The sequence below is a fragment of the Myotis lucifugus genome, unplaced genomic scaffold (genome assembly GCF_000147115.1).
Source record: "Myotis lucifugus unplaced genomic scaffold, Myoluc2.0 scaffold_304, whole genome shotgun sequence".
Lineage (NCBI taxonomy): Eukaryota > Metazoa > Chordata > Mammalia > Chiroptera > Vespertilionidae > Myotis > Myotis lucifugus.
In genome coordinates, this window is record NW_005871352.1 from 101,609 (window position 1) to 115,139 (window position 13,531).

Genomic DNA, 13,531 nt, shown 5'->3' on the forward strand with positions numbered 1-13,531 from the left:
AACCAATAAAATACAAAGAAACAACAAGACAGTATGTATCAAGCTGCTAGTACGTTTGTATACAAAAGAAATGTGGATTTTGGATATCTCTGACATCTAATCAGTTTATTCAACATGTTAATTTTATTTTTTTAACTTCTCTCAGATTTTCAATGTATATGATTTTATTTCCAAGCAATGAAAAGTTTCTCTCCAATTTTCAATAATTGTCTTTTTATTTCTGTTTCATGTCTCATTGCATTGGCAAGGCCTTGCAGAATAATTTTAAAACAGTGGTGGATATTTCCTACTTTTAAGGAGTGTGTCTAATACTTCATACCTTATTGCTAATATAACACTAGTCAACAAAGATATGTTAAGATTAGTTGCCTCTCAAACCATTAGCAATATTTATATTGTTCCTTTTTTAATACTGTTATATTTACATTGTTCCTATATTTGTGAGAAGCAAAAGAGAATTTCCAGGAATAGAGAACTGTTTTACCAAGCAGAGACTTATAACCATATAGCTTTAATAGAAAAGCTATTATCAGTGCTCACATAAATCAAAGTATAAATGAGACAGAATCTTGGTCGATTTGCTTCTTAAGGTTAATTGTCCATCTGTAACCAGCAGGAGGGTGGGAGAGAATATATTCTTTGTTAGCAGCAGGAGGGTGGGAGAGAATATACTCTTAGATGACACATGAATAAATATAAAATAGTATTTCCTTTTAAAGTACAAATGCCCAGCCAGGGTGGCTCGGTGGTTGAGCACTGACTCATGAACCAAGAGGTCACCGGTTCAATTCCCGGTCGGTCAGGGCACATGCCTACGCTGCAGGCTCCATCCCCAGTAGGGACGTACAGGAGGCAGCCAACAGATGTTTCTCTCTAATCGATGTTCCTATCTCTCTCCTTTCCCCCCCCCTCTCTCTAAAATTAATAAAAAAAAGATATTTAAAGTATAAATAATATACTATCCAAAAGGGAGCTACTCAAACTAAGTAAACACAAATGGTAATCTTATTTATAGCATTGCCTCCCTGGGACGGTGACCAAAAGCTCCCTTAGCAGTATTCTGCTTTTCCTAAAGGATAATAGCGATTGTTTCCCATTAGGTTGTAGCCAGCGCATCACCCGACAGGGTCACTGGAGGTCCCTGCTGCAGTTCTCTCCAGGAAGGGAGGGTTGATCCATGTGTTCTATGACCACAAACTCACCGCACCCGAATCCAATCACCGATTTAAATCATACACACTTTTAGTTCAGCGGCTCCAAAGCACCCATCGTAGGACCAGTGCTGGCTGCAGCGGGGTCACCTGGACATTTGTAATAAATACAGATCCTGAGCACAGTGACATTTCTACTCAGTCAGAATCTCCAGGGTCAGGGTCAGGGTCAGGGCCCAGAAACCTTAATCTTTTAAAAAAGCTCCCCAGCTATTTCTGATATACAGTCACATTTGGAAATCACACTTCAGTTAACAGAAGGAAGCACAGGGTTGGATACAATGCCTCCATAGTACACATCAGGAAGTACACATGTGAAGTATAAATTCCTAAAACAGGTCACATGTATATGTACACTCGGAACATTTTCCTGAAAAATGTCACTCGGTGATCTAGGAATAAGTAAATTGGCAAAGCAGGGTACCCTCTATATACGCTCTCAGAGAAATTCAGAAATAGTTGAAAGCTCTGATAAGTCCTGCAGGCAACTTTTTAAATTCATTCAACTTAATATTTCTCAAACTTACTTGGGCAGAGAATATTCCCCCACCCACCACATACCTATTAAGGTCCTGTAGAATAAAATTCTTAGGCATACTGCTTAAGAAACACAATTCTAAAATGATTTCCTTGTCAAGTATTACATTTCATGGCAAATTTCCCCCTCTGTATTAATACATTACAATCCTCTCTGCCATTAAAATCTTTTAAGAAATTATAAGCTATGCTTAAATGCATCTTATTTAAATTCAAACACTTAAGTGATATTAATCCCAGTATATTTCTTCTTATTTAAATCTACACTTCAAATTGAGTTCCTCCTATAATTTTCCAGTTCTAATTAAACCAATTAACCGGCGGTATTTCTCCTGACCTACTTTCTAGAATGAAAAGAAAAACGTAGGGGAAAAAATATATTCTGAGGTTTAGGATGTTTCCAATGCTTCGTTAATTATAAAATTTCATTTGAGTACAATTTTTATTTATTTCTTCGTTCAAATAATGCAGTAAAAAACCCCCACAAACTAAAAGAGGTTTACTGAAGAAAATCTAACAAAAGCAGAGTATTTAAGAAGCAGTAATGTTTCATTGCTGCTTTTTCTAGAAAGCTTTGAGGATGGCAAACTAAAAAAGCCCGAAAAGAGAGATAGGATTAAGTTTTTACTTTACCCAGAACTGCATTAAAGCTGATTAAAAGGTTCAACTGAAATAGCAAAATTACCAAATCTCTAATATGCTCCGGTATAAAATTTAATCTTAAATTGGACAGTCCTGGGGGAAAGAATTAACATTGATACCAATCTGAATTGTAGAAATAAGCCTTTTATCCACTGGCCACTTACTCTGTGTCCTAAATTTCAGTTCATTCCTGGGGGTGGGGTGGGGGGCACATTTCCTATTCCAGGGCAGCCTTTTTGCTGTCCAATGTTCTTAGGGTACATTATCTACAAAGAATAAACCATGTCATAATGTCATATTTCCCAGGCAACAACAAACAGCTTTACTAGTGGTCAAACTCTACCTTGCCATCTTTATTAATACCCAACTTACAAATGTTAAGCTATAAGATTCCCATACTTGGATTTTAAAGTCATATTATTATAAAGCCCTTATTTCCCGAGACGCACCATTGGTTACAAAGTTACTTCATTTCTTTTAAGAATCAGGAAGCCATTACATAGTATGGACATTCAATAGTGATTTCCATTTTTTGGAAATTACCTTTAAAACTGGGTCACCTTGGAATAAAAGTATGGACTTTAGTTCATCCTACAGGGTAGGGCAAAAGTAGGCTTATAGTTGTGAGTACACAAAGCAGTGTTTATTCTTGTATTATTTATTAATTATTGTATTATTTTCCACAGGAACAACTGTAAAACTATTTTTGCCCCCCTCCCCGTAATATAGCAAGATTGGTTCATTAGTTGTGATAAATGTACCATAGCCATGAGAGAGGTTACATGTGGGGTATATAGGAACTCCCAGTACTATCTTTGCAACTCCTGTGTATGTAAAAGTAGTCTACAATAAAAAGTTTATTTTCAAAAAATTAAGTAAATGGAAATTTCCTACCCACATATTATAATCTCAGTTTGAATGGAGGCAAAGAGAATTCTCAACTTTGAGATTGTCAACCTAAAAAAACTTGAAAGGATGGTAATTTGATAAGAAGATTATTATAAGGCAATCCAAACTACCTCCAGACACTGACAAATGTTCCCAGGTGCAAAATCACCCATAGTGAGAACAGATACTGTACAGCAAGCATGTCAAACTCGCGGCCCACAACGAATATTTTTGCAGCCCAGCCAATACAACGGAATGTAAGAAACGTTTTAATAAAAATTTTGTAACTTAATTGTTACAATATCCTGTTATACATAATTATTAATAACGAACTACAACGTTCGCTAATGACTGATTACTATAATTGTGTTGCATTCATCTCCCTTACACGCCTTATGTGCAGGTGCACCATTTCTCTCCACTAATACTAGCAGTGAATATTTTAGCAGCCGATTGCCACGTCATTAATCGTGGACTGACTTGTTTGGTGTGCGAAACAGGAAATGTTTTGAACAAGAAAAATAGGTTTATTTGCGTTATGCTTATTAATTTGTGCAGTTATTCAGTGTCTGGTAAGTTAATGTTCAAGAAAAAATATTAACTTTTATTAAAATGTTCTATTATTTTATGTTAACGATGACTCATTTATTTCAGCCCTTTGTATTCAGCATGTCTCTATCGAAATAAAGCTACGTTTCTATGAAAATTGAAGCTTTTGTTTTTTTGCGGCCCACATAAACTTAAACCTCGTTTATTTAGCCTGTGTTAGCCTTAGATTTTCACATGCTTGCTATACAGGTTTCCACAGAGAGTCATTATGGGCTCCTTCCTACCATCCAGCTGTTTTTTAAGGACAGGAGGTCCTCAAATGTTTCATTCGATGTCCTTTTCATTACAACATTGCTGAGAAAAAAAAACTGATTCCCAGTGGGGGCCACTGTCTGTGTGGAGTTTGCATTCTCCCCAAGGGTTTCCTGCGTAGGTTTTCTCTGGATACTCATGTCCTCCCACATCCCAAAGATGTGCACGTGAAGTAAACTGGCCTGTCTACATCAGCCCAGTCTCAGTGAGTGTGGGTGGGGGTGAGTGGCCCTCTGATGGAAGGGCTTCCTGTCCAGGGTGGGTGCCCACCTTGTGCCCTAAGCTGTCGGAAGAGGCTCCAGCTACCCATGACCCTGAACTGGAATAAGCTTGGAAAATCAGGATCATACTTGTTTGTATTAACCTTTCTCACATGTATGTATAACTCATATTTATTTCATGTTTAATATTAGAAGTGTTTTGGGTCTGTATTTAAAAGTTTGGTGATATTTTTATGACCAGAAATACGTTGTGGAATTTAACTCTGATTTATATCAATTAGCCAATGCTAAAATTAGTTTCATTCTACATTGTTTGGCTTAAAGTTGCAGATTCCAAGAACCTACTAAAGATGTTAAGTGGGGACTTACTGTAACAGCACAACTCTTAACACAAATTTCCTAACTAAAGGTTAGCGATTGATGCCGGAACCGGTTTGGCTCAGTGAATAGAGCGTCGGCCTGCGGACTGAAAGGTCCCAGGTTCGATTCCGGTCAAGGGCATGTACCTTGGTTGCGGGCACATCCCCAGTGGGGGGTGTGCAGGAGGCAGCTGATCGATGTTTCTCTCTCATCGATGTTTCTAACTCTATCTCTCTCCCTTCTTCTCTGTAAAAAATCAATAAAATATATTTAAAAAAAAAAAAAGGTTAGCGATTGAGTTCCAAACTCAAGACCTGGCTTGAACCTTGAAGTCAAATTTTTCAACCTCTTGAATGTCTAATGGCCTCTGGCTTCAGAAAAGCTTTGAAGGTTAGCCTTCTTCAAACTTAAAAGTTTAATGCAGCGCATTGCCAAACGCCTCGCGTAAGTACCTATGCGTTATTGCCAGGGACTTGTCCTAGAGAGCCCTCTATTTTGATTCGAGCATCTGGAAATACATAAATTAACTTGGAAACAACTGACACTTGACTTTCAATTGTCTGTATGCTCTGTATGTATTATGAGGATTTCTTTTTTCCTTAAGTTAAGGGTCATTTGCTCACTAGAGCTATTTTGGAACCACAGAATTATTTCTCTTCAGAGTAAAGTAAATCAAACCCTTTCTACTTCATGGCCTGTTTTGCAGTTACCGTTTCATCCAAAAAACAAAATAGTTGACATCTATCAACCTCTGGAGCCAAACCTTCTAGAAAGAACATCAGACTCTGTTACTGTCTCATCCAACCCTCCAACCATTGCTCTAATACCGTGGTCGGTAAACTGCGGCTCACGAGCCAAATGCGGCTCTTTGGCCCCTTGAGTGTGGCTCTTCCTAAGCCTTAGGAGTACCCTAATTAAGTTAATAACAGTGTACCTACCTATATAGTTTAAGTTTAAAAAATATGGCTCTCAAAAGAAATTTCAATCGTTGTACTGTTGATATTTGGCTCTGTTGACTAATGAGTTTGCCAACCACTGCTCTAGTAGATAAATAAGGGACTGCCAAAAGCTTAAGATCACCTCTCTTATGGTTGGATGTCAGGTGTTTAGAGACAATATGAATAGAATATTGATTAAGAAGACAGACTTAACTTCCCCAATCAGTCAAACCTGGGTTTTAACCTGGATTCTAAAATATTGGCTATATAACCTTGGGCAAGTAACCTAATCTCTGAGCCTGATTCTTCAGCTGTAAAATCTATACTATTGGCCTCCTAGGATTATTAGAAAGATTACATGAGAGAATGGTCATAAAGTATTAGCTATCAGGCTGTTGAGGGAAGGCTCATGAAAGTAACAGTTATGAGTTGCCAGGTCATGAGAAGGCACATCTGCAATTAATCAGCAAGAACACTGTACATATCACCTGGAGCTCTAGAACTTAGAGCCAGATGCAGCGACTGGACTAAACTTTGGGGAAGGGGGGTGGTTTCTACTTTGGGGTTGGGAAGTTAAATGTATTGTTTGTTGTAAATGGAACAGTTACATTGTTAGGTGGTGACTCCTTTGAAATTTCATTTATGAAATTTATGAAAAAGAGAAAGTGTGTATGACTACGTACGTTCAAATGTGCGCTGCCTGACCAAAGAACAGAATGTAGAGGACATCTGTTTTAATCTACTTGGCACCATCTTTCCATTGGAGCAGGGGTCCTCAAACTACGGCCCACGGGCCACATGCAGCCCGCCGAAAACATTTATCCGGCCCGCCGGGTGTTTTTGCCACCGCTGTGTGCATAGGAATTTGTTCATAGTTTTTTTAAACTATAGTCCGGCCCTCCAACGGTCTGAGGGACAGTGAACTGGCCCCTGTTTAAAAAGTTTGAGGACCCCTGCATTGGAGAGTGCTCCTCTCCCCTTCTGGCTATCAATCAGAGCATTTCCTACTGTGGGTGGGCAGAGAGACGATGGAGGGTACGGATGTGACCCAGGGCTGGCCTAACAGGTACCCTATTCTCCAGTCACAGTGCTTGGTGGAAAGGGTGCACATACGACCCAAGCAAAGTCGGAATTCCTCCTCGAAATCTGTTATACAGATGTTGGGATGGAGAGGGCTGCTCCCCTTTTTGGATTCCTATTTGTGCGAAGAATATGAGCCTGGGGTTGCTGGCAATCATCTTTCCACGGTAAGAATTTTCCTGGAGAAGGCAGACATCACAGAGGAAAGTGAAGTTCAGAAAGAATCCTGATCACACCATTTAACTCCTGTATCCAGCTGTGCCCGAAGCCAGAAACCTTTCCCAGGAATTCCCAGATAGTGGCCAATAAATTACCTGTCCTCTTCCGCTCATCCTGCCACTCGCGACCCAGTCCTCTCTAACAGAGCCTACTCAAACCAGAAGCTCATTTACTGCTTGACACGCTTATTCATTAATTCATTGAAAGTTTACTATCCCTGGCGACGAAGACTAACACACACAATGCTCTAAGGTTTAAAGTTTCTCTCCATTCTACAACAAAGTAGAAGAATCACTACGATGAATATACATCATTAGCGAAGACCTGGGTAGAAAAACAGCTGAGTAACTGAAAAGTTTAGGTGACTGAGTTGCTTGCTGTTCAGACACCACCGTTCTCTAGGAGCACTGCACACAGCAAGTAACTTATGGGAAAATACATAAATTCATGTAATGCAAACAAAGCACAAGACAATTAATTCATGACAAATTTTCAGCAACAAGAGAATATCGCATCTTGAATACTAATTTGTGGGTGAGCGGTGCTGTCTTAGTAAAGACCACAAAGTTTTTTCACAGAATGTGCGGAATGTGCTTTTACTGTGTTGTCCATTTGTCACACATTATAGTGGCTGCAAAAAAAAAAAAAATGGCATTTTTCCAAAGTTTTGTTTAAGTTAACTCAAGGAATCACTTTCTCTAGCTTTGGCAACAGTTTGCACGCTGTGGTACCCTGACTCCTCGTCTCCCCAGTGCTGCCCTTCTCTGGCTTTTTTTCCTGCTATGACCATACTCACTCGATTCACTCTGTTACAGAAGCAAAGCAAAGGGTAATGGGAACAGTGGTACTCGGGGCAATGAAACCACATTTCTCCAAAGAAATTAAAAACACATTTCTCCAAAGCACAGTTCTGGTATGCTCTCTCTAAACTGAACAGCAATAAGCATCACTCTGTTAATCAACAATTACAGTGGCTTCCATGCTGGAGTTCATAAAAGAAATAATGGGGGTCTTCAGAGTTATTTTAAATATTTCAAAATGCCTGATAAAATTGGCACATTTCCCCATGGTGACACCTCAGAGGAAATTAAAATATCATTTGCTTAAGTAACTTCATATCATCTTTAAATGCTTATTTTGATAGCACATTTAGTTTTACTGCCAGATTTGAAAAATGAAAACAAATGACATCATTTATTTTGCTAGACAATCTTTCCAAACACAAGACCCAAGGAAGGTGAAGGAGAGGAAGGCTAACAAAAGTGATCCTCAGCGGTCGGAAAGGTTGGGATAGATTTAGTTGCTATAGGTGTATACATTTTAGAAACCACCTTAGTAAGAAAAAAAAAAATCCATCCTTCTTCCTAGTCTATCATTCTGGTGGCTTTCTCCTCTACCATAGCTCCTCACTGTGGTCTCACCTGGGTTTCTAAATGCGCTTGTCTCGTCCTGTTCTTTAAATCTGCCACCCCCACAACGCTGGCAGCGTGACCTCGTGTAACTGCACCTCCCACCTTGCATGTCGCACCCAGCTCACATCCTTAGTGCTACGGCACTTGCACAGGAGAACACCTACCCTCCAAGCACAGCAACCTTCCACCGCCGGGTCCCATCCAGCCTCCGTGTGGCCATTCTACAACTCATGCTTTGTATTCCTGTAACCCTCTTCCTCAAGGTCCCCCCAACAAGTCTTGCTCTCATATGTCTATGCTGTTGACCACGCTGCTTCCTCTGCCCAGAATATCCTCCCTTGCCTATTATCTCACCCACCACCCACCTCCCAAAGAACAAAGTATCTTGGTCCACCCTGGAGAACTCAAGCCACTGAAGCATGCCTCCCCATCGGTGGGCAGCTGATTAACAGGAGAAAATAAAATTTTAATACATGTGCACAGGGAATTCACATGCACATGAAAATGTCAAGGACAGCGAGGTAAAACTGGATGACTGCATGACTTGCAGATAATTTAGGAAGAGTGGAGCATACATGACAGGTTATTTTTTTGTTAGGCAACCAGGAAATAATGGGACATGGGGGAGGGGGAAGGAAAGGACAGTTAATAGGCTCTTGCTGGGAGTCTTCTGTCTAACGCTTTCTCCTGCGCTCTTATCATCGTTGTACTTGCTGGCCAGTCTGTCTCCCCACAGAGGACTGGAATCCCCTCAAGAACACGATCCATCAGCATCTTTATGCCTTTCATGCCTGGGGGAGTCCTAGGTTTGTGAGAGGCACCCAATAAGATGTGTTGAATAAATTATTTGGAAACTCATCAGAAATGTGAATACATTTCCTGGCAATTAAGATTAAAATCATGTTCTTTAAGAAGCACTTCCCCAGCCCACAGCTTCTTGAATATTTTCTGCATGTTATTTACAGGGGAGAAGGGGTATATTTTTTCTTGTCTTTAAATTTAGTGGACAAACATAATGGAATAATACTATTCTCCAACACTGCCAGCAAAATAGTTTCTAGGAAAGTCTCCATGTATATCAGGTTCAGCCAACTGGTGTAAAAGCAAACATAGAAAAAGATATATTGGTTGGGATGTGGTAAGTTGAAAGTAACAAAAATAGTCAACTCAAAGTTAGACTCCGGAGCCAAACTGCTCGGGTTTGCCTCTGAGTCAGCTATTTACTAGCTGTATGAGCTCAGACAGTTCCCTCACCTCTCTACACCTCAGCTTCCCTATCTGCAAAATGGAAATAACAGCAATATCTATTTTACCGGATGTTGTAAGGCAAACACTATGTAAGTGCCAACTATTAGTAGTTACACTAGTCAAAATGATATACGGGGAATTTAGAAAAACCAAAGTAACTGGAAGCCTAAAAGAAGGATGGGTGTGGGCTTGTGGTTTGATGTGTAGCTCACGGTGTCATCCAGGACCTACTTCCTTTCTGGTACCTCGAAATCACTGCACTTTAAGGCTGGCGCCTCTGAGAGTGGTCACATCAACAAGAGTACTGAAACTCGCCCTGCTGGATGGCTCAGATCATAAGCCGCCCATCACTGGGGGATGGAACTGTTAGATCAGCTTTTGCAGCCCAGGGCCCGCCTCCAGAGCTATAGCTAGAGTTGGGATTAACTCTCCTGAAGTACATGGACATCAAAACAAAAACCTGGGTATCCTTGGAAAGTTGGGAGATGAGGGGAAATGCTAGGTAGACAACAAGAACAAAGGCAATGATAAAATTCACGAGTTTTAAACCAGAGAAACTACTTCTGGTCAAGATGGCAGGTAGGTAAATGTGGTACTTGTCTCCTCCCACAACCACATCAAAATTACAATTAAACTACAGAACAACTATCATTCAGAACTGCCGGAAATCTGGCTGAATAGAAGTCCTACAACTAGGAAATTGAAGGAGTCATATTGAGATTGGTAGGTAGGGCAGAGATGGGGAATGGGCTGGTTCCACACCCACAGGTGGTGGATAAAAATTGGAAGGGATATCTTGACTGCAGAGGACTCCCCTGAGAAGGGTGATCCCTGACCCACACCAGAAATTCCACCCAGGGTTCCAGTACCAGGAAGAGAAATTCCCATAACTTCTGGCTGTAAAAACCAGTGGGGATTAAGGTTAAGGGAGGCTGAGGCTGCTGGAGTCCCAGGCAGTTCCTCTTAAAGGACCAGTGCATGGACTCCATCCCTCTGAGCTCCAGTGCTGGGGCAGCAGCTCTAAAGGAACCAGGGGCATCAGGGCAAGACCCCAGAGGTGGGGTAGTGGGAGTGGGAGAAGCTTTCTCCCAGAAAGAAGTGCTGGCAGAGGCCATTGTTCCTTTGATGAATCCTCCCCCACAGAGCTGGCACCTGGCTCACACTGTTTGCCCAGCCCTGGTGATTCCCTGAGGCCCTCTCCACCCAACTTTCAGGCCCACCCAAGCTGTTTCTAATGGCTTTTCCATACATATGGCCTGCTGTGGCTCAAGCTTCAGAATTTCCTAAAACCTCTCAAACAAGCAGCATTTGGCCTCAGTGTGACCCATATCTCTTGCTAAATGACCCAGGCCCAGCACTAGCAGCAGCTGGCTTTGGCTCACACCTTGGCCTTGCCTGATACCCTCCATTCAAGGAGGGGTGGACTCAGTGGGCACCAGAGCTCTGCTGAAATAAGTCCTGCTCTGCACAGCTGATCCACATCAGTGGTCACAGCCAGGCTTGCAGCTGACTGGCCTGGGGCAAATCCCTCCTACTGACATGCCAACAGCAATCAAGGCTCAACTACAAGAGAAGGGTGTATATATAGCCCACACAGGGGGCATACCTCAAGTTCCAAGTTTGGATGGTCAGGGAGGCTTTGCCACTGGATCCTATAGAACACCTACTATATTAGGCCCCTCTACCAAACCCTGGAGACTTAGCAGCTCAACCTAATACATAGAAACAAACACAGGGAGGCAAAGAAAAATGTCCAAAATGAGAGAACAGAACAAAACTTCAGAAAAATAATTAAATAAAATGGAGACAAGCAAACTACTAGAAGCAGAGTTCAAAAAACACTGGTTATAAGGATGCTCAATGAACTTAGGGGAAGAGTAGTGAACTTGTGAGAACTTCAACAAAAAGATAGGAATCATAAAAATGGAACTAGAAACCATGAAAAAGAACCAGTCAGAAATACATTAACTGAAAGTAGATGGAAGAGAAGATCAAATCAGAGATTTGGAACATAAAGAAGCAGAAAACACCCAAGCGGAACAGCAAAAAGAAAAAAAATAATTTAAAAAAAATGAGGATAGTATAGGGAGCCTCTGGGACAACTTCAAGCATACCAACATTTGCATCACGGGGGTGGCAAAAGGAAAAAAGAGAGAGCAAAGAATTGAAAGCCTATGTGAAAAAAATAATGACGGAAAACTTCCCTAACCTGATGAAGGAAATAGACATACAAGTCCAGGAAGCACAGAGAGTCTCAAACAAGAGATGTGAGGGTGGTTGTGGGAAATGGATGAAAAGGTGAAGGAATTAATTAAGAAGTCCAAATTGGTTGCTTCAGAATAGTCATGGAGATGTAAAGTACAGCACAGGGAATATAATATAGTCAATAATATTCTAATAGCTATGTTTGTCTTCAGATAGGTGTGAAATTTATCAGGATAATCACTTAGTAAATTATGTAATGTCTAATCACTAGGGTGTACACCTGAAACTAATATAATAATGTATGTCAACAGTAATTGGAAATTTTAAAATTGATTGCAGTATGGTTTTTATAAATAAATAAACCAGAGAAACTATTTTTTTACAGCCATCTGTATTCAAAAGTCATATTAGGTTTAGTAACCAGGCACAAAAATTCCTTTCAACCAAGATGAATTTCTAGCAGTACATCGCCAACAAAAAGTGCTGTTCTCAGGGAAAATCCTTCAACTTAGAAGCATCTGCTTCTAATTTCCACAAAGAAATCTTTGATTCCTTCATTCATGGGACTTGCACTCAACTCCCTGACACAGAAACTACAGTTTTCTAGATAATAATTTTGCTGTGAAATTCTCATTATCTGGCAATAATATCTAAAATATTAACATTAACTTTACTTATGTTTCCCATGAAACATTTCTTTCCAAAGAGTGCATAATGCCTTTAACAAAGATTGAATTAAACATTCGGAAAGTTGCTAGCTTTCTTGCAACATTGCACAAGGATTTTCCCATGTCATTGAATGGCTCTTAACAACAACAATCATGATGAGATGCAATGTACAAACTGGAAATGGGAAAGTCCATTGGCAATACAATATATAATTAAAATATAGTGCATTAGAACAATTCAGAAGTGAACATTAATGTGCCACAGCTACATATTGACCAATATAAATCTCAAAAACAATGTTGAGCAAAGAAAACAAGAAGCAGAAGAATATGGATACGGTATGATTCCTTTCTATGAACAGAAAGTTCAAAAACAGGCAACTATAAAAGATGATTCAATTAGGGCTATATATACTAGTATATGGTAAGACTATAATGACAGGCAAAGGAATGATTAACCTCAAAACTGCAATAGTGGTGCTGAAGGGGCTGAGCTGCAAGGGGGAGGGGTCTTCGGAAAAAGGCAGGCGCTTCAAAGATGCTAGAGAAATATTCTTTTTCTTAAGTTTGGTAGTAAATACAATGGTGTTCTTTTATTACTATTATTGTTTAAAATGTACAGAGACATAATAATCATTCTTCAATGTGTGTATTTCACAACTTGAAAAAGTAAAACAAATCAGATGTATTGATGCTGAAAATGCTGTAACCACATACTAGTGATTAAACTTAAAAAGATACAGAAGATAGGATAAGTATGAAATCAACTATAACACATTAAAATAATCCTTATTAAATACTAGAGGCCCGGTGCACAAAAATTTGTGCACTCGGGGGGAAAGGGGGGTCCCTCAGCCCGGCCTGTGCCCTCTCGCAGTCTGGGACCCCTCAGGAGATAATGACCTGCTGGCTTAGGCCTGCTCCTGGGTGGCAGAGGGCAGGCCCAATCCCTAGGTGCAGCCCCTGGTGGGGCTCAGAGCAGGGCTGATTGGGGAGTTGGGCGCCGCCCCGTCATGCACAGAGCAGGGGGGATTGGGAGGT

General features: G+C 40.5%; 1 protein-coding gene across 9 annotated transcripts in view; it reads right to left on the reverse strand.

Annotated features, from left to right (window-relative positions):
• The window catches only part of FRMD6 (FERM domain containing 6), a 74,156-nt gene that overhangs the window by 37,308 nt on the left and 23,317 nt on the right, over window positions 1-13,531 (reverse strand). The window lies entirely within an intron of this gene.